The sequence below is a fragment of the Armigeres subalbatus genome, chromosome 3 (assembly GCF_024139115.2).
Source record: "Armigeres subalbatus isolate Guangzhou_Male chromosome 3, GZ_Asu_2, whole genome shotgun sequence".
Taxonomy (NCBI): Eukaryota; Metazoa; Arthropoda; class Insecta; order Diptera; family Culicidae; genus Armigeres; species Armigeres subalbatus.
This window is the reverse complement of record NC_085141.1, coordinates 177,886,905-177,912,010: the sequence shown is the minus strand read 5'-3', so window position 1 is coordinate 177,912,010 and position 25,106 is coordinate 177,886,905. Positions and strand designations below refer to the sequence as shown.

Genomic DNA, 25,106 nt, shown 5'->3' with positions numbered 1-25,106 from the left:
ACGTCAAATGGCTACAAAAAATATGGGTTCTATGGGAATGTTAACCATAAATAAGTCAAAGATTTGGAACGGCAAATGCTGGGTAAGCGTAGCATTGGTACTTCGCGTACCCGAAGGAATAAAATAGACCCCATCTCGCGGTCCTTAGCCTCTTACCCAACAAATCCTGAAAGAATTCCGGTGAAAGCTTCAAAATTTCCACTGGTAGATCCTCCAGGAGTTTCTCCGAAAATTCCTCCGGGAGTTCCTCCGGAAATTCTTCCAGCAGTTCCACCAGCAGTTCCTCCAAGAATTTCTCCAGGATTTCCTCCAAGAATTATTCCGGTAGTTCTACCATTAGCTCCTACGAGGGTTTCTCTGAAAATTCTTCCGGGAATTTCTCCAGAATTTCCTCCGGAAATTCATTCAGGCTTTCTTCCTGGAATTCATTCTTCCAGAAGCTCGTCCGAGAATTTCTCTGGGCGTTTCTCAGGGAATTCTCCAGGAGGTCCTCTGATGATGATGTCGGTCCAGCTACATACCCCTACAAAGGTCAGCTAGACGAAATTTTTCTATAAGATGAATTCTCCAAAAAAAATTCCGAGAATTCTTCTGTAGCTTCATTGGCAGTTCCGGGGGTTCCTTTAAAAATTCTCCCGGGAATTTCTTCAGAAATTGCTCCCGAAGCTCCTTCGAGAATTCCTCCAAGAGTTCCTCCGGGAACTCCACCGGCAATTCATCCGGGTGTCTCTCCGGGAATTTCTCCGAGAGTTCCACCAGTAGCTCTTCCAGGAAATAATTCAGGATTTTTTCATGAAATTATTAAGGATTTCTTCAGAAATTTAGCTGGAAATTCCTCCCGAAGTTTTCAGATAGTTTCTCTGGGAGTCCCTCCGGGAGGTTCTCTAGGAATTCTTCTAGAAGTTCCTTCTAAAATTCCTCTGGGAGTTCTAACGGGAAATCCTCCGGGAGATCCACCGGCAGTTTCTATGAGAATTCCTCCGGGAGTTTCACCAGTAGTTTCTCCGGGTGTTCCTTTGAGAAGGAACTCCCAGAGTAATTTCCGAAGGAATTCCCGGAGGGATTTCTGGAGGAATTCCTGGAGAAATTATCAGAGAAATTCTCGGAGGAACTGCCGGTGGAACTTCTGGAGGAATTTATTGAAGAACTACAGGAAGAATTTCCGGATGGAATCCTGGAGGAACTCTCGTAAGAACTCCTGGATGAAATCCCAAATGAAGTTCCGTAAGAATTTCAGGAGGAACTCCTGGAAGAATTCTTAAAGGACCTGCCGGAGGAATTCCCGGAGGAGCCTGAATTAGTTCTCAGAGGAACCACTGGTGGAACACCTGGAGGAATTTTCAGAAGAACAGCCGGTGGAATACCCGGAGTGGAATTTCTAGAGGAACTTCCGAAATCCCATTTCCCGTGAAATTCCCGCCAAATATCCTCCAGAAATTCCCTGTGAAGTTCCTGGAGGGATTTCCGGAAAAACTCTTGGAAAAAACTTCTGGAGGAGCTCCCGGAAGAGTTCTCACAAGCCCTTCCGGAGGAATCACCACGAGGTAATCCTGAAATAATGCTTGGAGAAGTTCCTGAATGAATTTCGGGAGAAATAACTGAAGGAATTCCTGGAGAGATTTCCGGAAGAACTCTTGGAAAAAAACTTCTGGAGGAGCTCTCACAAGCCCTTCCGGAGGAATCACCACGAGGTAATCCTGAAATAATGCTTGGAGAAGTTCCTGAAGGAATTTCGGGAGAAATAACTGAAGGAATTCCCGGAAAAATACCACAAGGAATTTATGCAGAAATTCCCAGATGAAATCCTGAAAGTATTCCCAAATGAATTTCTGAAGGAATTACCGGATGAATTCCCGGAGGTTTGTTCTGAAGAACTTCCTGGAAGAACTCTTGGAAGATATCCTGAAGGAACTCTCAAACTAATTTCTGAATGAAATTTTGGAGTAAATTCCGAGTGAAGTCCGGAAAAATCTCGGAGAAAATCCTTTCTGGGAAAAACTTGGACGAATTCCTGGATAAATTCCTAAAGAAACTTGTAGTGGAATTCTTGAAGAATATTCTAAAGTAATTGCGGAAATAATTCCAGAATAAAATCCTAAAGGATTTCGCTATTGAAATTATGGAGGTATTCCCGGAAAAATCCTGGAAGTTATCCCGGAGGAATTAAAGGAAGAGTTCCGGGAGGAATGCACGGAGAAGTTCCTAGAAGAATTTTCGAAGGAATTTCTTATAGATTTACAAGTGAAATAATGGAGTGAAATTGGAGGATTTACGTCATAAATTTCTGAAGAGATTTCTTTTCTTCTCTCCAAGGTTTAATTCTAGACATTTCTTCGGCTAATCTTCCAGAAAACTCCTCGGCATTTAATTCAGGAATGCATTCCAGAGTTCCATCAAGAATACATACGGAATTTCCTCCCAAAATTCCACCAGAAGGGAGGAAATTCCGTATGTATTCTTGATGGAACACTCAAATGCATTCCTGAATTAAATGCCGAGGATTTTTCTTGAAGATTAGCCGAAGAAATGTCTAGAATTAAACCTTGGAGAGAAGAAAAGAAATCTTCAAGGAATTTCCTTATGAATTCCCTAAAAAAAATAGTGGAGGGTTTCTAGATAAGGATGAATTACAATTACACGAGAAGGATTTTCGAACGATTTTCAGAGGAATTTGTGGATAACTTTCCTGAGCAATTTAGGAGTTCCCAGGGGAGCTTCAAGAAGAATTTCAAGGAGAATTCTTGAGCCCGAAATGTTTCGAGTTGTTTTAAACTTGCATATATTATGAATCCTGGATATCCTAATAAGTTTTTGGAAATATTTGGAATTTGAACTACCTATTTCTGAATATTATTGGATCGTAAAGTGCACATGTTCAAGGGAATTATTTTCAGTACCCGTTTAATCTTTCCACCAGCAGCGGGAAAGGGCTGCTTCTCTCTGGCTACGCATTTGCCCACAACAGCGTCTGCTATCCATGTTAGGGGCTGCTGATCATCGGCCGAGTGCCAGCGAGGGATTCTATTCAAACTGTGCACCATGGTCCACCGAAAATAAGGAGGAATGGTCCTCCGGAAATTTAGGGGGTTTGGCGTCAGGCCCTGCAATCCAATAATCAACAAAAGAGTAAGGAACGGAACAACCGACAAAGACCACTGCGAAGAAAAGGGACTAGCGATTGGAAACTCGATTCGCACGCTTAAAATCAATAACACAGAGATGTGTTTGCATCACATAAACGGACCTAATGCGGAACATCCTAGATGAGCGACAGTTACACAGGCACACAAATGCCTCGTACGGTCGTGATAACGGTCCTTTTCAACATGTAAACGTTTGTACAGATTCCTTGTTTCATGAGGAACCAAATACTGTTGAAAATATTGAAATCCAAGCTTCAATAAAACCACACGAGCTATTTTTGTGGCTGTGTAACTATCGCTCATCTAGGGGATGTTCCGCATTAGGTCATATTAGCCGATGTGCTCAAGGACCGTGGATTCGGCATCGTAGCGCTGCAGAAGGTTTGTTGGAAGGGATCAATGGTGCGAACATTTAGAGGTAATCATACCATCTACCAGAGCTGCGGCAACTCACACGAGCTGGAAACAGCTTTCATAGTGATGGGCGATATGCAAAGGCATGTGATCGGGTGGTGGCCGATCAATGAGAGAATGTGCAGGTTGAGGATCAAAGGCCGGTTCTTTAACTTCAGCATAATCAACATCCATAGCCCACACTTCGGAAGCACTAATGATGATAAGGACGCATTCTTCGCGCAGCTGGAACGTGAGTACGATAAAATCATCATAGGAAATTTAAACGCTCAGGTTAGCCAAGAGGAAGAGTTTAGACCGACTATTGGGAAGTTCAGCACCCACCGGCTGACGAACGAAAACGTCCTACGACTAATTGATTTCGCCGTCTCCAAGAATATGACCATTCGCAGCACCTACTTCCAACACAGCCTTCCGTATCGGTACACCTGGAGATCACCTCTGCAGACAGAATCACAAATGGACCACGTTCTGATTGATAGACGAAACTTCTCCGACATTATCGAGGTCAGGACATATCGTGGCGCTAACATCGACTCTGACCACTATCTGGTGATCGTTAAACTGCGCCCAAAACTATCCGTCATCAACAATGTTCGTTAACGACAATTGCCGAGGTACGACCTAAAGCGACTGAAGCAACATGATGTCACCACTGCATACGCGCAGCATCTCAAGGCAGCGTTGCCGGAAGAGAGTGAGCTCGATGGGGCCCCTCTTGAGGACTGCTGGAATACAGTTATAGCAGCCATTAACGAAGCAGCGGAGAACAACGTTGGGTATATGGGACGAAGTCGACGGAACGATTGGTTCGACGAAGAGTGCAGACAGATTCTGGAGGAGAAGGATGCAGCGCGGGCGGTACGATTTCCAACAGATCCATTCAATTTATTTGTTTCGCGGATGACTTGTACATTGTCGGCCGGACATTTGCAAAGGTGGCAGAACTGTACACCCGCCCGAAACATGAAGCAACAAAAGTTGGACTGATGGTGAATGCGTCGAAGACAAAGTACATGCTTGTGGGCGAAACTGAGGGCGACAGGGCTTGCCTGGGAAGCAGTGTTACGATAGACGAGGATACCTTCGAGGTGGTCGATGAATTCGTCTTCCTTTGAGCCTTGTTAACGGCTGATAAAAATGATAGTCATGAAATACGAAGGCGCATCATCTGTGGAAGTCGGGCCTACGACAGGCTCCAGAAGAAACTGCGGTCAAAAAAGATTCACCACCGCATCAAATGTGTCATGTACAAAACGTTGATAGGACCGGTAGTACTTTACGGACATGAAACATGGACAATGATCGAGAAAGACTTGCAAGCTCTCGGAGTATTCGAGAGACGGGTGCTTAGGACCATCTTTGGCGGTGTGCAAGCAGACGGTGTGTGGCGGCGAAGAATGAATCACGAGCTCGCTCAGCTCTACGGTGAACCCAGTATCCAGGAGGTAGCTAAAGCCGGAAGGGTACGATGGGCAGGGCATGTTGCAGGAATGCCGGACAGAAACCCTGCAAAGATGGTGTTCGCTCCCGAACCGGCAGGTATAGGACGGCGTGGAGCACAGCGAGCGAGGTTGGCACACCATGTGCAAAACTACTTTGCGAGCGTGGGGCGCATTCGAGGATGGAGAGATGCAGCCTCGAACTGTGTATTGTGGCGTCAAATTGTTGATTCAGTGTTGTCTGTTTAGATGTAAACTAAATAAATGAATGAAAGGTAGAGCCTCAAATATCATACTTATCGTAATCTCGAGTTTAATAGCATTGATCTGAAAATGTTTTCACATGTTTTGTGAGCTTCTCGTTTTACCTTTTTATTTGCAAAGCGAACAAAATTAGTTAAAATAAGTATCGACATTAAGCAGGTAACAATAGTTGGAAATAAGATTCCAAACTTTATGTGTACAGATTAAGGCCTTCAATTTTCGCACAGTATCCATTTTGGGCACTTCACTGTCACACTGAATTGAGTGAAAAATGGTGAGTAGAGTATATAATTTTTTTTGGACCCGAGGCCATCATTGGCCGCATTTACGTCACAGCTTTGGCTCCTTCCCAATTTCAATTTTCTTGGTGAACTTATTTCAGAAACACTCTTGTTCCTACTTGCGGCACTCCAGTTGCTTTGATGAATGCCAAAAGCAAACAGTAAAACCATCAGTGCGATTTGTGGTATATGCTCGAAATAAAAAAAAACATTTCCCAAGGATTTGAAAATTCTCGGCACATGTTCAAATATATGTGGTGAAAGTATATTCCCACGCCTTCACAAAATATTATTCAATAAAAGTAAATGATTGCTTCGTCATGAATACAGAGCTAACTTACCCAACATATCCTATTACAAATAAACAAATATTAGTACCTGCAAAGAGAAAGAAAAAAGCATTAGCAAATTCCGATTTTTATGTAACCAGTTGGCAACTACCTGAAAAAAAATATGCTAATGTTCCAAATTATTTGTAGGACAGCTGAATAGCAATCAATAACATCGCAGTTCCTACCGACAGCACGTATCGCCAATAATGTGCCAAAACCCGTCGCAAGCAATTCGTGACAAAAATTTACAGCAAATTTATGTCTGAATATTTCCTTCGCGTCGGTTCTCTAATTGATTCGGACCCGTAGAGTTACGGCTGGCATTATTATGCTTCAGCTTCTGCTGTGTGCGGTTGGAAGCATCTTGCAAGGAACAAACGACTCCGGATAAACGGCTCAGCGATTATACAATTGATTCCAGAACAGGTTTTATCGGATTACCCCATTATATATATCTAGTTGGCTCTCCTTAGGTACACCCAACGTCGTCGCATCGTTTCTCCCGCATCGAGCCTGTCGGTAGCAAAAGGCCTCATGGAGTCTCCATAAAGTTGTTACCGCTCTGAAGGTCTATGCGCAGATTATTCACTTGCGCGTACCAGAAAAATTGATGCGCAGTGGTTCGGCATGTAGGATTGGAAGACTAAGACTAAGGGTCTAAGTCTAACTTAAAAAGGCATCAATTTTCATGCTTGTCCTCAGACAATACAAATATGTATTAATATAAATATTTCAAACTATTACAACATCTCTAACAATAAAAATTAAAATGTGATGATTTCAATATCTTTTTGAATTTGAAGAGATTCCCACCTTCCATACCACCGTGTTCTAGTGGCCGTTTGTCTCATGAGTCAAAATGGGTACGAATATGTGCCACAAACTAACCGGTCCTCTTTGCCACTCCCGAGAGGGAGCCTACCCCATACCGACATTGTAATTACAAAAAAAAAAACAATACTGACCAAGCGCAAACAGACGGTCAGAATCGCCGCCAATAAGACCTCGCCGCCTCGGTAATGCACTCAAAGCATGTGCACAGGCAGCAGCCACTCTTTGCGACGAAAGCGAGATAAGACTTCTTACTTAATATATGGACCTTCGCCCATGGTCATGCAGCCACTCACTATAGGCCATCAGCAGGGGGCGCATTGTTCACCCAATTTACCTAGACAGGTCCGATTCGAAACATTCCACATGGTGAGGATGCTGATGCTGGGAGTTGCTGCTCCAAAGACCCCCATTCGATGACGACGTCTTTTTTTTTGCACTATTCCGGCACGGTTAATGCGGCGGAAACCTCCGCAATTCCTTCTACACCGAGAACGAAAGTGAGAGTTCCCCGTTCGGAGTTCTTTTCTGTAGGTGCCTTTCGTTAATACTGCCTTCAACCGCGAAGCTTCAAGCCCGCGCTCTGTTAAGCATGTTTTTGTATATTTGCTCGCGCTCGCGCCTATTATAGTTTTTATCGGTCAGTAGTGGTTGCATTGCAGGGCACATCTATCGGCCTAAGGAATCCTACAGACAGCGCGCGAGCCATCACACCGGGCCGGCAGCGTTCTTATTTTTGTTTTTGCTTATATTTCATTTGGCGAGTTAACGCGCGTGGAACCAGTTAACGGGAACCGTTAGCTCAAATGCGTCTTCGTCGTCGCGTCGCCGGAGGCCGCCTCGCCTAAGTCGACGTCGTGCAATCTTTGCCCGATCGCTGAATATCTATTACGCTCGCTGGAGGTTCCTTTTCCGTCGCCCGTGGCAACCGGTCTGGCTGAAATCTGATGCAACTACGCCAAGTGCCGGATCAGGAATGTTTAAATCAGCTCGCGGCTTAGATGGACACTTCTTGATCTGGGGAAGCGATATGTGCTGCCGTAAAAGCTTTCGGAACTCCGTACGCTCCATTCGTAGGTGCTTATTGAGTACACACTATATGTGGTGATGTATTGACATTAGGTCACGTATTTTTAAAAGCTCAACCAGCGGATGGTGGATTTTAATAAAATGCTGTATGAAAATCTTGCAAAATCTGAAAAAAATGTGGGTATATACAAATTTGGAAGATTTTAATTCAATCATTGTATTGAAATCTTACGAGATCGAAGAAGGTCGCGATAGGAAGCAGACACTACAATTTAAAGTGTGTCGGAAAAGAATTCGATTTGTTACTAATATCACGAACAACTTTGAGATCGAAAGGACGAAAAAGAAGATGAAGATGCTCGTAGTGCAGCGGGTTTCGAGCGGAAAACAGTAATCAAAAGCCAAAAATCACGATGGTATGCGAACATCCGGCAGCTGCTCTTCCTTCAGAACCAAATCGAGTACCTTATTCCAACAACATTTACTTCTGAAACTGGAAAGGAAAAGCTTTTTCAAGATCAAAGAAAAGGTGCTAATAATTCGCCGGATTAATGAGATAAGTACACTCCGGAAGTAATTATGAAGCATTCGCCGTTTTTCATATAAAATGTTCATGTTTGACAATCAAAATATCGATTTCTAGCAATTTTGGACTTTTTTGGCATCCCAGCCTAAAATTACCTAAATTTTAAATTATGGATAGTTTTTTGTATGTATGTGGACTGAAAAAGCACCACTTTGAACATGCTCACAGCGTAACATTAGGTGTCATATTGGCACAGCATTCAACATAGCTATTATAGAAAAATGTTTTTAAATCAAAAAATGATCTTAAAACAAAGTTTTTATTTTCCTTTTATTGCTATGCATATACATACCTATCATATTATAACTTTTGGCTTGAATGCATTATAAATGTGATTTTTGAAAGTTAATGATCTTATCTAGAAAGTGACCATCGGAATGCTGTCGATGGATTGTACCTTAGTGACATGACAACCAATAAACACCAAAGAATTTTTTGTCCCCGCTTTACTTTTTCCCACCGTCTCTTCTTCTTCTTTTTCTTATTGGCATTACATACCCCCACTGGGACAGAGCCGCCTCGCAGCTTAGTGTTCATTAAGCACTTCCACAGTTATTAACTGCGAGGTTTCTAAGCCAAGTTACCAATTTTGCATTCGTATATCATGAGGCTAACACGATGATACTTTTATCCCCAGGGAAGTCGAATCAATTTCCAATCCGAAAATTGCCTAGACCGGCACCGGGAATCGAACCCAGCCACCCTCAGCATGGTCTTGCTTACTCAGCTACTGATCCGTCTTAAAAATGTGAGGTGAAGGCAATACCAAAGAACTCGCGATCCCGCGTTAAAAATTATTTGGCAAGATTTGCAAAATGAAATTAAAAAACGCTTCGCTATTCTGAGAAATACCATAGCATTGCAAATAAGGTCTCGAAGTTAAATCCTAGTTCGAAGCCATTTTAGAAACCAACGATTTTTTTTTTGACGTAGGATTACGTCTTTCCGGAACATTGAGGGGTCATTCTGCAGTTTCAAATCTGAGACCGTCACGAAAAGTGGTCAGGAAGTATGGGCTAATAACTCAGCCGTCTTTCAACCGATTTCAAAGATTTTAGTGTTAATCGATCGATGATCTTTAAGATTTTGCTCAACTATCGAAAAAATGCATTCAAAGTGCTGAACTATTGAAAAATTGAATTTTACTAGGCACTGAAAATCGGTAAACCAACCAATCGCGTATGTGCATCGCAAGCACAGACATCAAAATCGTGCAACTTACGGGCTCGACTCCAATCCTCAGTTCAATTAAATTTTCTCGAAGATCGGGCCCAACGATGACACCCGTAGCAGCAGTCTCAGCAGAAAGAACATCGAGAGGCCATCGCCAAAAGCAACAATCTTCGGACTATCGTTTAGTTACTGGTAGTGGCGCATTTAAGAAAGAAAACCAAAATTTTATGAGAAGAAAGAGTTGATTGCAAAAATGGCATCGATTACGGTCGCCGGATACCAGTGGCACCACTGTAAATATTTTCTTAATAGTGACTATTTAGCAGAAAAGTGAAATTTTTACGCTAGATACGGACTATCGTTCATTTTCATTTATTTAGTTAACATCTAAACAGATAACACTGAATCAACAATTTGACGCCACACTGCACGGTTCGAGGCCGCATCTCTCCATCCTCGGATACGCCCCACGCTCGCCAAGTCGTTCTGCACCTGGTCTGCCCATCTCGCTCGCTGCGCTCCACGCCGTCTCGTACCTGCCGGATCGGAAGCGAACACCATCTTTGCAGGGTTGCTGTCCGGCATTCTTGCAACATGTCCTGCCCATCGTACCCTTCCGGCTTTAGCTACCTTCTGGATACTGGGTTCGCCGTAGAGTTGGGCGAGCTCATGGTTCATTCTTCGCCGCCACACACCGTCTTCTTGCACACCGCCAAAGATGGTCCTAAGCACCTGTCTCGAATACTCCGAGTGCTTGCAAGTCCTCCTCGAGCATTGTCCATGTTTCATGTCCGTAGAGGACTACCGGTCTTATTAACGTCTTGTACATGACACATTTGGTGCGGTGGCGAATCTTTTTCGACCGCAGTTTCTTCTGGAGCCCGTAGTAGGCCCGACTTCCACAGATGATGCGCCTTCGTATTTCACGACTAACGTTGTTGTCAGCCGTTAGCAAGGACCCGAGGTAGACAAATTCCTCGACCACCCCGTCTATCGTAACACTGCTTCCCAGGCGGGCCCTGTCGCGCTCGGTTCCGCCCACAAGCATGTACTTTGTCTTTGACGCATTCACCACCAGTCCAACTTTTGTTGCTTCACGTTTCAGGCGGGTGTACAGTTCTGCCCCTTTTGCAAATGTTCGGCCGACAATGTCCATGTCATCCGCGAAACAAATAAATTGACTGGATCTGTTGAAAATCGTACCCCGGCTGTTACACCCGGCTCTCCGCATGACACCTTCTAGCGCAATGTTGAACAACAGGCACGAAAGTCCATCACCTTGTCTTAGTCCCCGGCGCGATTCGAACGAACTGGAGTGTTCGCCCGAAATCTTCACACAGTTTTGCACACCATCCACCGTTGCTTTGATCAGTCTGGTAAGCTTCGCAGGGAAGCTGTTCTCGTCCATAATTTTCCATAGCTCTACGCGGTCTATACTGTCGTATGCCGCCTTGAAATCAACGAACAGATGGTGCGTTGGGACCTGGTATTCACGGCATTTTTGAAGGATTTGCCGTACAGTAAAGATCTGGTCCGTTGTCGAGCGGCCGTCAACGAAGCCGGCTTGATAACTTCCCACGAACTCGTTCACTAATGGTGACAGACGACGGAAGATGATCTGGGATATCACTTTGTAGGCGGCATTAAGGATGGTGATCGCTCGAAAGTTCTCACACTCCAGTTTGTCGCCTTTCTTGTAGATGGGACATACCTTACTTCCACTCCTCCGGTAGCTGTTCAGTTTCCCAGATTCTGACTATCAGTTTGTGCAGGCAAGTGTCTAGCTTTTCCGGGCCCATCTTGATGAGCTCATAGCTCCGATACCATCCTTACCAGCTGCTTTATTGGTCTTTAGCCGTTGGATCGCATCCTTAACTTCCCTCAATGTGGGGGCTGGTTGGCTTCCATTGTCCGCTGAACTGACGTCATCTCCTCCGCTGCTTTGACTTTCACTGCCTGTACTTTTAGCGTCATTCAAATGTTCCTTGTAGTGCTGCTTCCACCTCTCGATCACCACACGTTCGTCCGTCAAGATGCTCCCATCCTTATCCCGGCAAATTACGGCTCGCAACACGAAGCCTTTGCGGGATGCGTTGAGCTTCTGATAGAACTTGCGTGTATCTTGAGAACGGCACAGCTGTTCCATCTCCTCGCACTCCGCTTCTTCCAGGCGGCGTTTCTTCTCCTGAAAAAGGCAGGTCTGCTGTCTCCGCTTCCGTCTATAACGTTCCACGTTCTGCCGGGTACCTTGCTGCAGCGCGACCGCCCGCGCTGCGTCCTTCTCCTCCAGAATCTGTCTGCACTCTTCGTCGAACCAATCGTTCCGTCGACTTCGACCCATATACCCGACGTTGTTCTCCGCTGCGTCGTTAATGGCTGCTTTAACTGTACTCCAGCAGTCCTCAAGAGGGGCCCCATCGAGCTCACCCTCTTCCGGCAACGCTGCCTCGAGATGCTGCGCGTATGCAGTGGCGACATCAGGTTGCTTCAGTCGCTCTAGGTCGTACCGCGGCGGTCGTCGGTACCGAACATTGTTGATGACGGATAGTTTTGGGCGCAGTTTAACCATCACCAGATAGTGGTCCGAGTCGATGTTAGCGCCACGATATGTCCTGACGTCGATAATGTCGGAGAAGTGCCGTCCATCAATCAGAACGTGGTCGATTTGTGATTCTGTCTGCAGTGGTGATCTCCAGGTGTACTGATACGGGAGGCTGTGTTGGAAGTAGGTGCTACGAATGGCCATATTCTTGGAGGCGGCGAAATCAATTAGTCGTAGGCCGTTTTCGTTCGTCAGCCGGTGAGCGCTGAACTTTCCAATAGTCGGTCTAAACTCCTCCTCTTGGCCAACCTGAGCGTTCAAATCTCCTATGATGATTTTGACGTCGTGGCTTGGGCAGCTGTCGTACTCACGTTCCAGCTGCGCGTAGAATGCGTCCTTATCATCATCAGTGCTTCCGGAGTGTGGGCTATGGACGTTGATTATGCTGAAGTTGAAGAACCGGCCTTTGATCCTCAACCTGCACATTCTTTCATTGATCGGCCACCACCCGATCACGCGCCTTTGCATATCGCCCATCACTATGAAAGCTGTTCCCAGCTCGTGTGTGTTGCCGCAGCTCTGGTAGATGGTATGATTACCTCTAAATGTTCGCACCATTGATCCCTTCCAACAAACCTCCTGCAGCGCTACGATGCCGAATCCACGGTCCTTGAGCACATCGGCGAGTATGCGTGTGCTCCCGATGAAATTGGGAGATTTGCAGCTCCACAAACCGAGTTTCCAATCGCTAGTCCCTTTTCGTCGCAGTGATATTCGCCGATGGTTCCGGTCCGTACTCTCTTGTTGATTGTTCGTTACGTATGTGTTTTAAAGGCTGGCTTGCGTGGACTGACACCAAACCCCCTTAATTTCCGGAGGACCATTTCCCCTTAGTCCCGGTGGACCATGGTGCACAATTTCACTTTGAGTCCCTCGCTGGCACTCGGACGATGATCAGCCGCCCCTAACATGGAGAACAGACGCTGTTGTGAGCCGATCCTGACATGGAGAACAGACGCTCAATAAGATTTGCACCTCCGGAGGGGAGCAAACCCCCCCTTCCCTGTCAGCATACGACCATAGTTCCCACCGGGGTTGGTTACCCGATCTTCCCTAAGGTTGCTCGTATCCCGGCCAGCACCGCGGGGAGGTAGGGATAGGAGTTGCTGGGTAAGAGGCTAAGGACCGCGAGATGGGGTCTATTTTATTCCTTCAGGTACGCGAAGTACCAATGGTACGCTTTACCCAGCATTTGCCGTGCCATTAAACTTAAAACTGCGCGTGCTCAGTCAAATTACATCCAAATTAGCTAAAAATTTAGGAGGAATAATATAACAGCAAAGATTAGACGACAATATCAATATTTTGCACTAACATATCATATCATGTACTAATGGCTTGTTCTGACCCATATCATATCTTGGTATTAAAATGATTTTTCGATGCAACTTTTGGAAATTATTCTTTTATCTCTTATATCAATCAAGACCATATCATGTTTTGTTATTCCTTTTCTGATCATGGCTTTTGTCCGCGTTGTAGACTTAATACTGTGCAGTACTGTATTTATCCTAATAGCTTTGTTAAATAGTTCAATGGTTTAATTACACATAGGCTAGTGACAATAACTTACTAAATGATTGTGAATTATTTATTAGGCAGTTACGAAAAATTAGATAAATTTTCCTCAAATACGTAGGGTGGAATAATAAACATTGATTACATCAGGGCATATTTCAACAAAACAATATTAAGTCAAAATAGATCTGAAATTCCACATCTCGAGTCCGTTATGTAATCACTCTCCTTAACCTGTATGGAAAATCAGGGCATAAATCCCTGGCGGAAAGTGCCGGCTTCGGTTCCATCATTACAAAACTTATTGAACCACCTTCATCTTCAAGCCACATTATCCATACGTTGGAATAATCGGCGATGTCCCTCTATTCAGAGTAGCAGAAAGTTAAGACTCCCCACAGCTGTAAATCTTTCTAGAGCAATCATAATTGTAATACAATGGGTCGGGCGTACCATAGTTCACTTCGCTTATCATCATTTCAACCCATTATTGCATTGCGGCTGAATCCATTGCATCCAGCATCTCTCCACCATTGCCACCAGTTGAATGTGTTTGTATATACAGCCCAAACAGTAATACCAGTGAGTCGAAACAATTGAATTTAAATGTTTCCCCCCGACATAATGTGGGGCTGCTCGGGCGGTTAAAAACCGGGAAGAACGGCACGCTATCCGCAACCATCATCAGGTTGCATACCAGTCGTAGTCGCCGTCGTCGCCGTCAGTGGCTGTAAGACTGCCAGCCAAATCGAAACCAAACAGCCCGCGGAGAAGTACGCGAAGGAAACCCCACCACACCGATAATAATGATTATTATTGCGCTAGTGGTTGAATAAAACGGTGCACGGATTCAATTGCATTCGTCGGGTTGGAGGTTGAATACGTTGAGGCTTTCTGGATTTGTGAGATTGCGACCCATTGCGGTGAAGAGGTGGTGGGGACCGGGTTTGAGTTTTGTGAATGAATTTTTTTTCCATTTCCTTCTATCGGAATCGGCCTCCCATCGAATCACGGAAAAGACCCGCTGGCTGACTGTGTGGAGGAGTACGGTCATCACATGATTGGTACCCTAATATCTGGCTGCCAGTGGCAGCACGGGGAAACCGATACCTGTATTGAAAGGTTTTGATTCCAGTCGGTGGATGCCGGTTTTCTTGGTGCATAAATAGGCCCTTCATGATGCATGGCACGTCTGGAAAGCAGCTTGGGGAAATAAGAGATCTCTTTTCGCTAGGCGATAGAAATTATAACTGTCTGTCAGTCGCACTCTCGAAACGTGATAAATGAATTATGTCTAATAAAGGTATTTTGTTCGAGGTTTTGAAACAAAAGCGTATGATTATGGGTAAGTGATCTTTGATGGTTTCTGCCAGTGGCATTCGATGATTGATCGATTCGGAAGCTATCCCGGGCGTGCATCGTGTGTGGTTTCATTTGAATAGGAAAGCATTAACAGCAGCGACATGAACGATTGAAAAACATGTGGTTTTGCGTTCCATAAACCTGGTTGTAAGCAATGAAAATAATATAGAAATCCATGTAATTTACGTAACCAAGAATCAGCTTATTGCATTTCAGATTTCAATATCACTGAAATTATCCTCCTAGATAATATGATAGCTCGGTAGCTCATAGAATAGGAAAATCGAATTATGATATGCCGTGTGAAATGGCAGCACTCACAAACAATTGGAGTGTCAAACGACAAATTGGTGCATAGAAATTGTAACCGTTCGTAGCTTCAGCTCGAGGTTTATTAATAACCGGTGGCTTAAGCGCCACTTCCGTATACGGAAAACCACCGGTCGAGTTGTTTTGCCCGACTATTTCTCGACTTCTCTCCTCAGGGGATACTCGAACGGTCGCTGGCTGAAACCTAAAATTACGCTTTGCGCCAAGTGTTTTCCCCAACTTGGCCACCTCCCAAGTTACGTTACTCAAACTCTCAAACTCTTCAAACCCGCCAACAAATCCCGACAGAAATTATGCGAGGTGAAGAACCGAAGTAGATGACGGAACGGAACGGAAAGCAAACGGAGCGATCTTTCAGCGGTTGCTTCAACTAAAGGGAACTAAAACGGAACTACTCGATCTTCTTACTCAAACATTCGTAGGATTTATTTGTTTCGGGTTGAACACATTTGGGGTTGGTACGGAAATGGAAACGTTTATCTAGATCATGGCCATGTCTACACACTAGTCACATACCTGCGCAGGTTTTCTTCTTCGTCGACTTGCTGGGTTTCGCCGGCGCGATGGCGGCGAACCGGTTCGGAACGATGGCGTCGAACCTGTTCGTGGCGATGGCGGCGATGCTGTCCTTGACGATGGCGGCGACAGAAGAATCGCCTAGCTGCAGGATGGCGCGCAGCTGATGAGCCCGTGCTAGTATGGCCGAATTAAAGTTGCGAAGTGGGTGGCGGCTGGACGGAAGGCCTCCGATTTTCTCGAGAGAGCTGCGTCGACGGATGTCGCGCTTCCCGGGTTGATCTTCCCCTCCGGACAAGGGCCAACGTACCTCCGCACGGCTTCGCTTTTTACGGCTATGACCGCCCGTGATGAAATGAACCCCTGCCTTCGGTTCCAATCCGGCACCGTGGTACGCAATTGGCGACGTATTCCACGCGCCGAGCTCTCTGAACGGTCCGTAGGGTTCGGACCACCGTCGATTAATTGGCGATCGACGGTTCACTTTTCGCTTCACTATTCTTACGAAACTTCACCACACTTCGTTTCGCTACCCCGAAGGGCGGGCCTTGATGAGCGCACGGACTCCACAAAAAACTCCTTCAACGATCAAACGGCGGAAATGCCGTAAACCCTTTTCGCCGACTCCGGGTCGACCTCGAAAATTCCAGCCCGTACCAAAAAAAGCGCCACGCGCTGGAAGTCCAACGCGAAACATAAATTAACATTTAACAGATAACGAGTAGTTCAACAACAAATTTACCTTTTTTTAGTACACTACACTTTTAAAATAGAAATTTGCGAAAGTCGGCTACACCGACAACAGAATTAAATCTAAAAAAAACGAACGAAAAATCTAATTACAATCACGTACAAGATCACTCCAATCACTTTAAATACCTCGACAAACTGAACTTTACTCAAACTCTGTAATACAAATTCTTAAAACTCGCAAAACTTCTAAATGCCAGCCGTTATGGAAGCGAAATGACCGAGTTTGAGTTTGTTCTTGAACAAGAAACCTTCTACAACAATTAACTCATTATTTAGCCATTGCGCCAATTTAAATTTCAAATGGCGACATAGAGTTCGCGCCTTCGGAGACATCGAGCTAACTTTACTACATAGAACATTACAAAGTATCGTTGCCATATTGAATATGCCTGTCGTCATAGTACTCAAACATCACAACATTTAGTCGAGACACAAACCATGTCGACGAATTGCTTTCTCGTTGACACGTATCGAATTTAATTTGAATTTGAACATTATTTTACTTAAAAAGAAAAAAACGTCAAAAGCTACAAATATTAAATTCAACTAAAACAGACGACACGTAAAAACCATTAAACTCAATAACAATAAAAAAGTTTACTTCATAAATTTATTTACACTTGATTTTGCTTAAAAAAATAAAAACGTCTGAAGCTTCGAATATTTACGTAATTCAAAACGGTAAAAAACGTAAAACGTTACATCACACCACCGTATTTTATGAAAATTTGATCAGAGAACTGATCAAATTTTCATAACCCACATGCTGGTCACGCACCGTTATAAAAGAATTCCCTCCTGCAGTTGGATCAATACTAAACTCAAGTTTTCCTTTGATTGTTTTGAATAAAGTGCACGCTAATTGAACGAAAACGCACAATCAACTCAACGGAACCTGTCCGTCACGACCGCTGATTGAGCAAATAACCTGACTGACTGTATTATCAAAACTTGTTTGACACCTCTACAGCCAGTACTAAACGAAAATAGATTATCTAATTTCATCAGAACTTCTGTCTGACCCTGCAACTAAATAATCACCAAAAAACTAAACTTTGAACTCCACATCGAAAAACCTTTTTTTCGACCAGTGTAGAATCCAAAAAAATAGCGCGCAACTCTATTCTCATGCAATCAATACTGACAGCATCATCAACTTGCTTGCAAGTCATTGACGTGTCATCACGTCAACTGTCATGCGCGAAAACATCGCACTGTCATCTCGCGGATGACGTCTGCAAAAAAACATCGCACTAACTGTTGACGTTTAAAGTAAAAAAACAACAACAGTAGAAAAAAGAGTGAATGAGTTTCCTGTTGATATTCGAGAAAAAAGTGTCGGAAAAGCTGCTGGAGGACATCGTGGGACCTAACAAATAGCTATAAACCGGGGGAGTATTCGGTAATTATTACTTTATCTCTAGTTTTTAATAGCCTTTTCTTTATTTTCAGCATATTCATCGTGGGATTCCTTCGACAACCGACCTCCGTCGGGAAAAACTAAATGGAAAAAAAAACAAAAAATTACACGCGGTTGCTACGAAAACGCGACGATGCGTCTGCCATCGATAACGAAGAATGTTCTTCCTCCGGGCGCGAGTGTGTTACACGCAGATGTGTTAACCTTACGATTATTTACGTACTCGTAACTGGCTGCTAATCAGTATCACCTGATTCGTAGTAGGAGTTAGTGACATCGTTTACTCCGAAGCACCATTTCCGCCGACAATAGTGCCTCTATACAGCCAGAGCTATCACTACGGAACGTCTCCACGAAATGTACCCGATCCGAAATACGGTTTCGTGACACCGTCGACTTCGAAGCACCGCTTCCAAATATCAACAGTGCCTCTACTAATCAACCGCCAGGGTTGTCACCGCGGAACGACTTAGGACCGAATTCGCCGGGACGGAAAACAGATAAGTATTCGTTCTAATTAACATGTTTTTACTTTTCGCTAGCAAATCCTAATTCTTATCGATGTGTTTTAGGTCCTAAGACGAAAATTTAAAACGAAGTCCGAATGATTCGACGATTTGTTCCCGTGGTAAACAAACCACAAGACGGTATGGGAATGTACCCAAGACCGAAGAAGGGCAATTTCTTCACGGATTAGCAATCCGGTCCTCGGGTGAGTAATTTTATAAACTGTCGACTAACGTAGATTAAAACTAACATAGTTTATAAGTAGCTTTGAAAAAGAAAGATGTTCTGGTTAGCCAAAAAGTGAATGTTTTGATACAAACCTACTAACTTAATTCTATAAGCCTTTTCGCTAATTATTTACTTGCTAAAGCTTACATTTTATGAATGAAAACGTATGTTTTCTTGACTACCTTTTCTTAGTTTACTACTATTTCACGATTTTCCTGCAAAATTTTGAAAACTGTCAGATAATTTTCACGATTTCTCATGCGGAATTTAGAAAACTGTCGGAAATTTACGCGATTTTTCATGCAAAATTTAGAAAACTGTCAAAACTTACGCGATTTTTCATGCAAAATTTAGAAAACTGTCAAATAGTTAATAAATTTTTTAAATTGTCGGACAATTTTTCTAAAACTTTTTAAGGAAATTTGCATGAAATATACCTAAAATATTATCTTTTCGTCGACTAGCTCGTAGCTGTCGCCAAGAACGCGTTTACGTACGCTTCTATATATTTTGGTCCTAGTTTAGCACAATAATCTTTGGACTTATCGGAGAGCACGGTATTCTTTTTTAAAACTTTCTCGCCACCCTGATATTTGGGAGCTCTGCTATTAGAACGTAAATTATAATATTTCGATTGTTTTGATAAGCCTTAACTAAATTTTCTCTGATTTCGTCATATAATTTACTTCTCTCTTGATTCGTCAACATAAAGTTATCTGCATTGGTATTTCTCATGTCTTCGTATTCTGATCCGTTCGAAATTTGGTTTCTACCGAATGTCAAAAAGTACGGCGTGTATTTTGTGGATTCATGTACTGTCGTCCGAATTGCATTAGCTATCTCTTGGATATTGTCTGACCAGTTTTTGTGATTTCCCTTAATTGTAGCCCTAATGGCAGTCGTAATTACCCTATTAACCCGCTCTGTATTATTCACCTGTGGGTGATAAGCAGGTGTTAGCCAGTGTTTGACCCCATAATTACCTAATAATCTCGCGAATTCTTTGGACGTAAATTGTGTTCCATTGTCAGTAAGTACCATTTCTGGAACACCAAACAACAGGAATACCGATTGTTCTAAAAATTGAACAAGTGTTGAAGCCGTTACTTGTCGGAAAGGTTGTATTAAGACGAATTTCGTGAATACATCAGTTACAACCAATAGACATGTATTTCTAGATTTCCCTGAGGACGGAAATGGTCCGACATAATCTAATGTAATTAGCTGCCATGGGTGGTCACAAAATTTTTTTTGTGATCCCATCGGTGGTACTGTATTTATGTTTACTGCTTTCGATTTCTTACATTGAATGCAAGATTTGCAGTAAACTTTGGTGTCTGCTGACATTTTAGGCCAAAAGTATTTCTCTTTTAGGGCGTTTAACGTTTTATCAAAGCCAAGATGGGCAGAATCATGTACTTGGCTAATAATATCTGAGCGTTCGGTTTCTGGTGGAAAATATTTCCATTGGAAACGTCTGTCACTGATTCTGCCAGGATTTTCAGTGTATTTATAAATTTTATCACCTGCTACCATTAAATCTGAATGTTTTCCTGGATTATTGATAATATCCTGCCTTAGATCTATATAATTCTGGTCATTTACGTTAATTGTTTCTATTCTAGAAAGGCAATCGGCTAAAATATTATCCTTGCCTTTTCGGTATTGCAGTATGAAGTCGTACGACTGCAATTTAAGTGCCCAGCGCAACAAGCGCGAATTAGCGATTGCAGCGGAGATCGAGAAAAGCCAAGTAAGGCTTTTGGCATCTGTTATTACTCTGAAGGTGGTGCCTTCTACATAATGCCTGAAATTCTCAATTGCTAGCAGTACTCCGAGACATTCTTTTCAGTTGCGGAATGCTTTCTTTGTGTGCTAGATAATTTCTTACTATAATAACCGATAATGCGCATGCCCTCCTCAAATTCTTGTAGAAGTGCTGCGCCAACTGCTAGTTGTGACGCGTCTGTTTCTAATATAAATGGTTTTGAATAGTCAGGATTTGATAAAACTGGGGCAGAAGTTAGCACTGCTTTCAACTGTGTTAGAGCTTCATTCGCCTCATCTGACCATTTAAATTTACGGCCCTTTTTTAACAAATCCGTTATTGGTGACGTCAAGTGACTGTAGCGGGGAATGAATTTTTGGTAGAACCCCATTAAACCTAACAACCTCCTAACCTCCCTTACTGTTTTTGGTGCCGGATAATTTAAAATTGGCTCGAGTTTTGCACTGTCGATTGTCAGTCCATTCTCAGTTAACAGGTAACCAAGATATTTAACTTGCTTTCGACAAAATCTACTTTTTTCGACGGAAATTGTCAAACCAGCGTTTCTTAAACGCTTCGCAACTTCCTCGAGCAATCTGAAATGTTCTTCAAGAGTTTCAGTTGCTATTATTATGTCGTCCAGGTAAGTATAGACTTTGGGTTCTAAATCGAACCCAATGGCGCGGTTCATTAGACGATTCATCGTAAATGGCGCATTTTTTAAACCAAACGGTACAACTTTAAACCGATATAAACCTTTTGGGGTACGGAACGCTGTGAAGTTCCTGGACCTTTCGTTGAGGGGAATTTGAAAATAAGCGTCCTTAAGGTCTATGACGCTAAAATATTTCGCTTTTTGTAGACGGTGAAAAATTTCCGACATGTTTCTCATCGGATAGGCGTCTTTTTTCGTGATCAAATTGATACGGCGAGAGTCGAGGCATACTCTGATCTTGCCGTTCGCTTTTCTCACAGGAACTAACGGGTTTGCGTATTCGGCTACGCATTCCTCTATTACCTCAAGTTCTTTCCATCTTTCTAGTTCGGTTTCTATTTGATCCCATATCTTTGGAGCGTATCTGTACATAGGCAGATCTTTTAAGTTTGCTCCTTCCACCAGTTCAATGTGGTGTTCCAAAAGAGATGTCCTACCAAGCTGTTTATCGCTGGTGTAAGCGAACTGCTTTAAAACTTCTACAAGTCGTTGCCTTTCCGAAACCGAAAGGACATGCTCTGTTTCAATGCTATCGATCAGTTTTCTGGATCATTAGGTAGATCTAGTGTAGGGACGTCCAGTGAGTCGTCTTCTTCAGGACGTGATTGAATGAAAATATCACCATTTCCCTCAGGTTCCGCGGGAAAGTGAATTGACAATGAAATGGGATCTTTAGCTACGGGAATAATATCGTTTTCAACCTTCAAGTGATTAATTACGGTTTCACCGGTCAAATTAGATGACCAAGTTAAGTCCAGTTCCTTGAGACTATTTTTACTATTTATCATGGGTTTTATTTGGAAAGCTTTCCAAAAGTCCATGCCTAAAATCAAAGGCTTCTTAATTTCGGGGACTACCAGTGTCGCAATGACTCTAGTTTCGTCTCCGAGTGTGAACGGTATATTTACGTATCCAAGGCAAGTATGCACAGTGTCGTCCGCTGTGCTAACTTTCACATTGGACTTAAAAATCTTGAAGCCATGGGACTCAATCAAGTTTAACTCGCTTATCACACTGACTCCAGCTCCGGAGTCTAGTAGAGCTACAATATCTGTTCCTAGAACGCTTATTTTAATATGAGGACATGAAATAGGATTGACCCTCACTTGGAGTATTGTGGGGGTTGCTCCTGCAATAAAAGTTACTGGTTTGGGAATCATTTTGCATGGCGAGATGCTTGGATTCCCTGAGAAACACCTCGCATCTAGTTTGTCGAGTTTGTTGGAGGCTGCGAATTAAATTGTGGGTGGTTGTTTTCACAATTTCTTGTGGTGCGACCCATGTTTCCACATGCATAGCAGAACACACGCTTCGGTTCTCTGCATGATCTCCAAATATGTCCCTGTTTTAAACAATTCCAACATAAGACCATTGGTGTCTGAGATTGAGATTGTTGTGAATTACAACGGTTTTTCTTTGGCGGATTACTCCGACTTTGTTGTGGCAGTGAAAACTTTTGAGCTTTTCCAGACGGATTTTGGGCTTTATTCCCAGATTTAGGTTGCGTATTTTGAACATTGCATATTGGTGTACTACTGTACTCCTCTTGGCAATAATCCTCATCAGATTCACTATCTGCTTGTAGGTAATGAATTTCAGGCTTGGAACTATGACCTGTTCTGTACAGATTAGGGTCATTAGCATCGATTTTATGATTTATTTCGATTAAATGGTCCAGATCCTCAATATGTATGACGCAAAGTTTCGAACGATAATGGGGACGCATGTTTTCCCATATGAGTTCGAATAATGTTCGAGACGAGAATTGTCGCTGCAGGCACTGATTTAGTTTTCAACTTCAGTGACGTAAGCGATGAATGATTCTCCACGTTTTTGTTTTAGTTCTCTAATCTGCCCTCTAATTCCTCTGTCCCTGTTAGGATTTCCGTACCTGAACCTAATCTCTCCTTCAAATTTCTGCCATGTAGTGAACCTATCTTCTTTGGTAAACCACCAATCATATGCTTCGCCTTTTTAAACGGTGGTGAATATTCAACAGCAATTCTCTTTCCGACACACCTTCGTGCCGAGCTAATTTCTTCATTCGAGTTAGAAAATCTTCCACCTGTATAGACCTACTGTCACCAGAGAAGTTCAATTCCCAGTTCTGAACTCGAGACCGCCGATACCTACTTCTATCGGTGCTAGGGCTTCTACTGGTCGAACCTCGCCTATGACTCCTTCTAGAACCACGATGTCTGTTCCTTTCAAATTCTGTGTGGAACTGTCACTATCAGAGTAGTGATACTTCTTACTTCTGCCACTCACATTTCTTGACCTTCTTGAGTAATCTTCTGGACTACTAGATCTCCTACAATTTGTTCTATTTGATCTCCTGCGACTTGAGCTTCTTTCCCTTCTTCTGATATATTCATCCTCCGAATAATCTTCGCCCTTTTGGAATCTTTTCGTTCTTCTTCCTTTCGGTAGTACCGATTTCTGTCTTCGGGACTACGATGTGAAATTCTTTCAACTTGTTTTCTTTCTGGTCTATCGCTTGCATTTTCGAAAAGTTCTTTTCTACTACTGCCAGCGCCATAATCTTCGTAGCCCTTCCGAGTTCTTCTTTCATCCTTAGTTTCGTACATCTTCTGTCTAATTTCATCTTTATACCGACCAACTTCTCTCGTTTCCTCATACCTTACTTTTTCTTGATCTCTTTGACATCTGAACCGTTCTTTCTCCAAGTCAACTTCTTCATTATTTCTAGGTTCGTAAACCTCATGACTCTCAATCTTCTCTTCTTGAATTCTACCCATCTTTTTCTTTTCTTCAATTTTCTTCTCCGGCTCTTTCTTCTGACTCGCTCCCTTATTTAACTCTTTCTTTTCTTCTGTTTCTTTTTCTAACTCTATCCTTTTCTTTGGTTTATCATCCATTTCTTTTTCTTACTCACTTTTCTGTGAGATTTTCCTGATCGCTATCAGGTTCACTATCAGTGTTTCGCAACTCTAATTTGTACTTCCTGAATATCTCTTGAATGCGATAACTAAGATCATCCTGAACATTTCTTTCGACGTCGTCGACCGTTGCCGCGTTAATGGTTCGAGCCAAATAGTGTCGTAGTCTGGACACTGACGCGCGATCAACTTTCTTGCTCAATACTTCTTCTATTTCTGCGATTCTTTTCTCGATTTTTAAGTTCTCCTCCATAATATTTCGAATCGGAAGATACGACGGCTTAAGCTTCCTATCTTCGTTCACTAATCTACGCAATAAACGTCTTTTATCCTCCAAGCTTTCTCTTTTATCTGGTCTCGTTTTTCTCAACAAGAGTTCATAATCGACCTCCTCCTCCAAGAGGTGTTCGGCGGTCGGCAAAAAGGAAAATTTCTTCATTTTTGCTTTAAGCAATCGAAATTATTTAAAGCAAAGTTCAAAATTCAAACAAAATATAAAGTAAAGAAATTCAAAATATTTAACCTAGTCTTAAACTAAAAATTCAATCCAATTCAATTCTAAAATTCAAATTTAACTTATCCTATGAAAAATGTGAAATAAAATTATTCTAGAGAAAAAAAATGCAATTCAACCAATTCAATAAAATTCAAATAATGTAATATAGAGTTTAATAATATTTGATCCAACGGAAAGAAAGATATAATTTTAACGTTGGGCGCCAATGTAACCGTTCGTAGCTTCAGCTCGAGGTTTATTAATAACCGGTGGCTTAAGCGCCACTTCCGGGATACGGAAAACCACCGGTCGAGTTGTTTTGCCCGACTATTTCTCGACTTCTCTCCTCAGGGGATACTCGAACGGTCGCTGGCTGAAACCTAAAATTACGCTTTGCGCCAAGTGTTTTCCCCAACTTGGCCACCTCCCAAGTTACGTTACTCAAACTCTCAAACTCTTCAAACCCGCCAACAAATCCCGACAGAAATTATGCAAG

The 25,106-nt window shown here is 43.0% G+C and overlaps 1 protein-coding gene and 1 long non-coding RNA gene across 4 annotated transcripts in view; both read right to left on the bottom strand.

Annotated features, from left to right (window-relative positions):
* LOC134225727 (serine proteinase stubble) overlaps nt 1-25,106 on the bottom strand; it is a 605,887-nt gene that overhangs the window by 497,462 nt on the left and 83,319 nt on the right. Inside the window, exon 1 of one of the 3 annotated variants that reach the window (XM_062706034.1) lies at nt 5,886-5,901. The exons of the other annotated variants lie outside the window; for them this stretch is intronic. The gene's annotated coding sequence lies outside the window, so the exon portion shown is untranslated. Of the gene's footprint in view, nt 1-5,885; nt 5,902-25,106 lie in introns of those variants that run through there. 3 annotated transcript variants of the gene reach the window in all.
* On the bottom strand, nt 15,764-18,872 carry LOC134228121 (uncharacterized). Its single transcript, XR_009983842.1, has 3 exons — nt 16,703-18,872; nt 16,566-16,636; nt 15,764-16,498 (listed from the first exon to the last, which is right to left on the bottom strand). It is a non-coding gene; the product is annotated as an uncharacterized LOC134228121 (long non-coding RNA).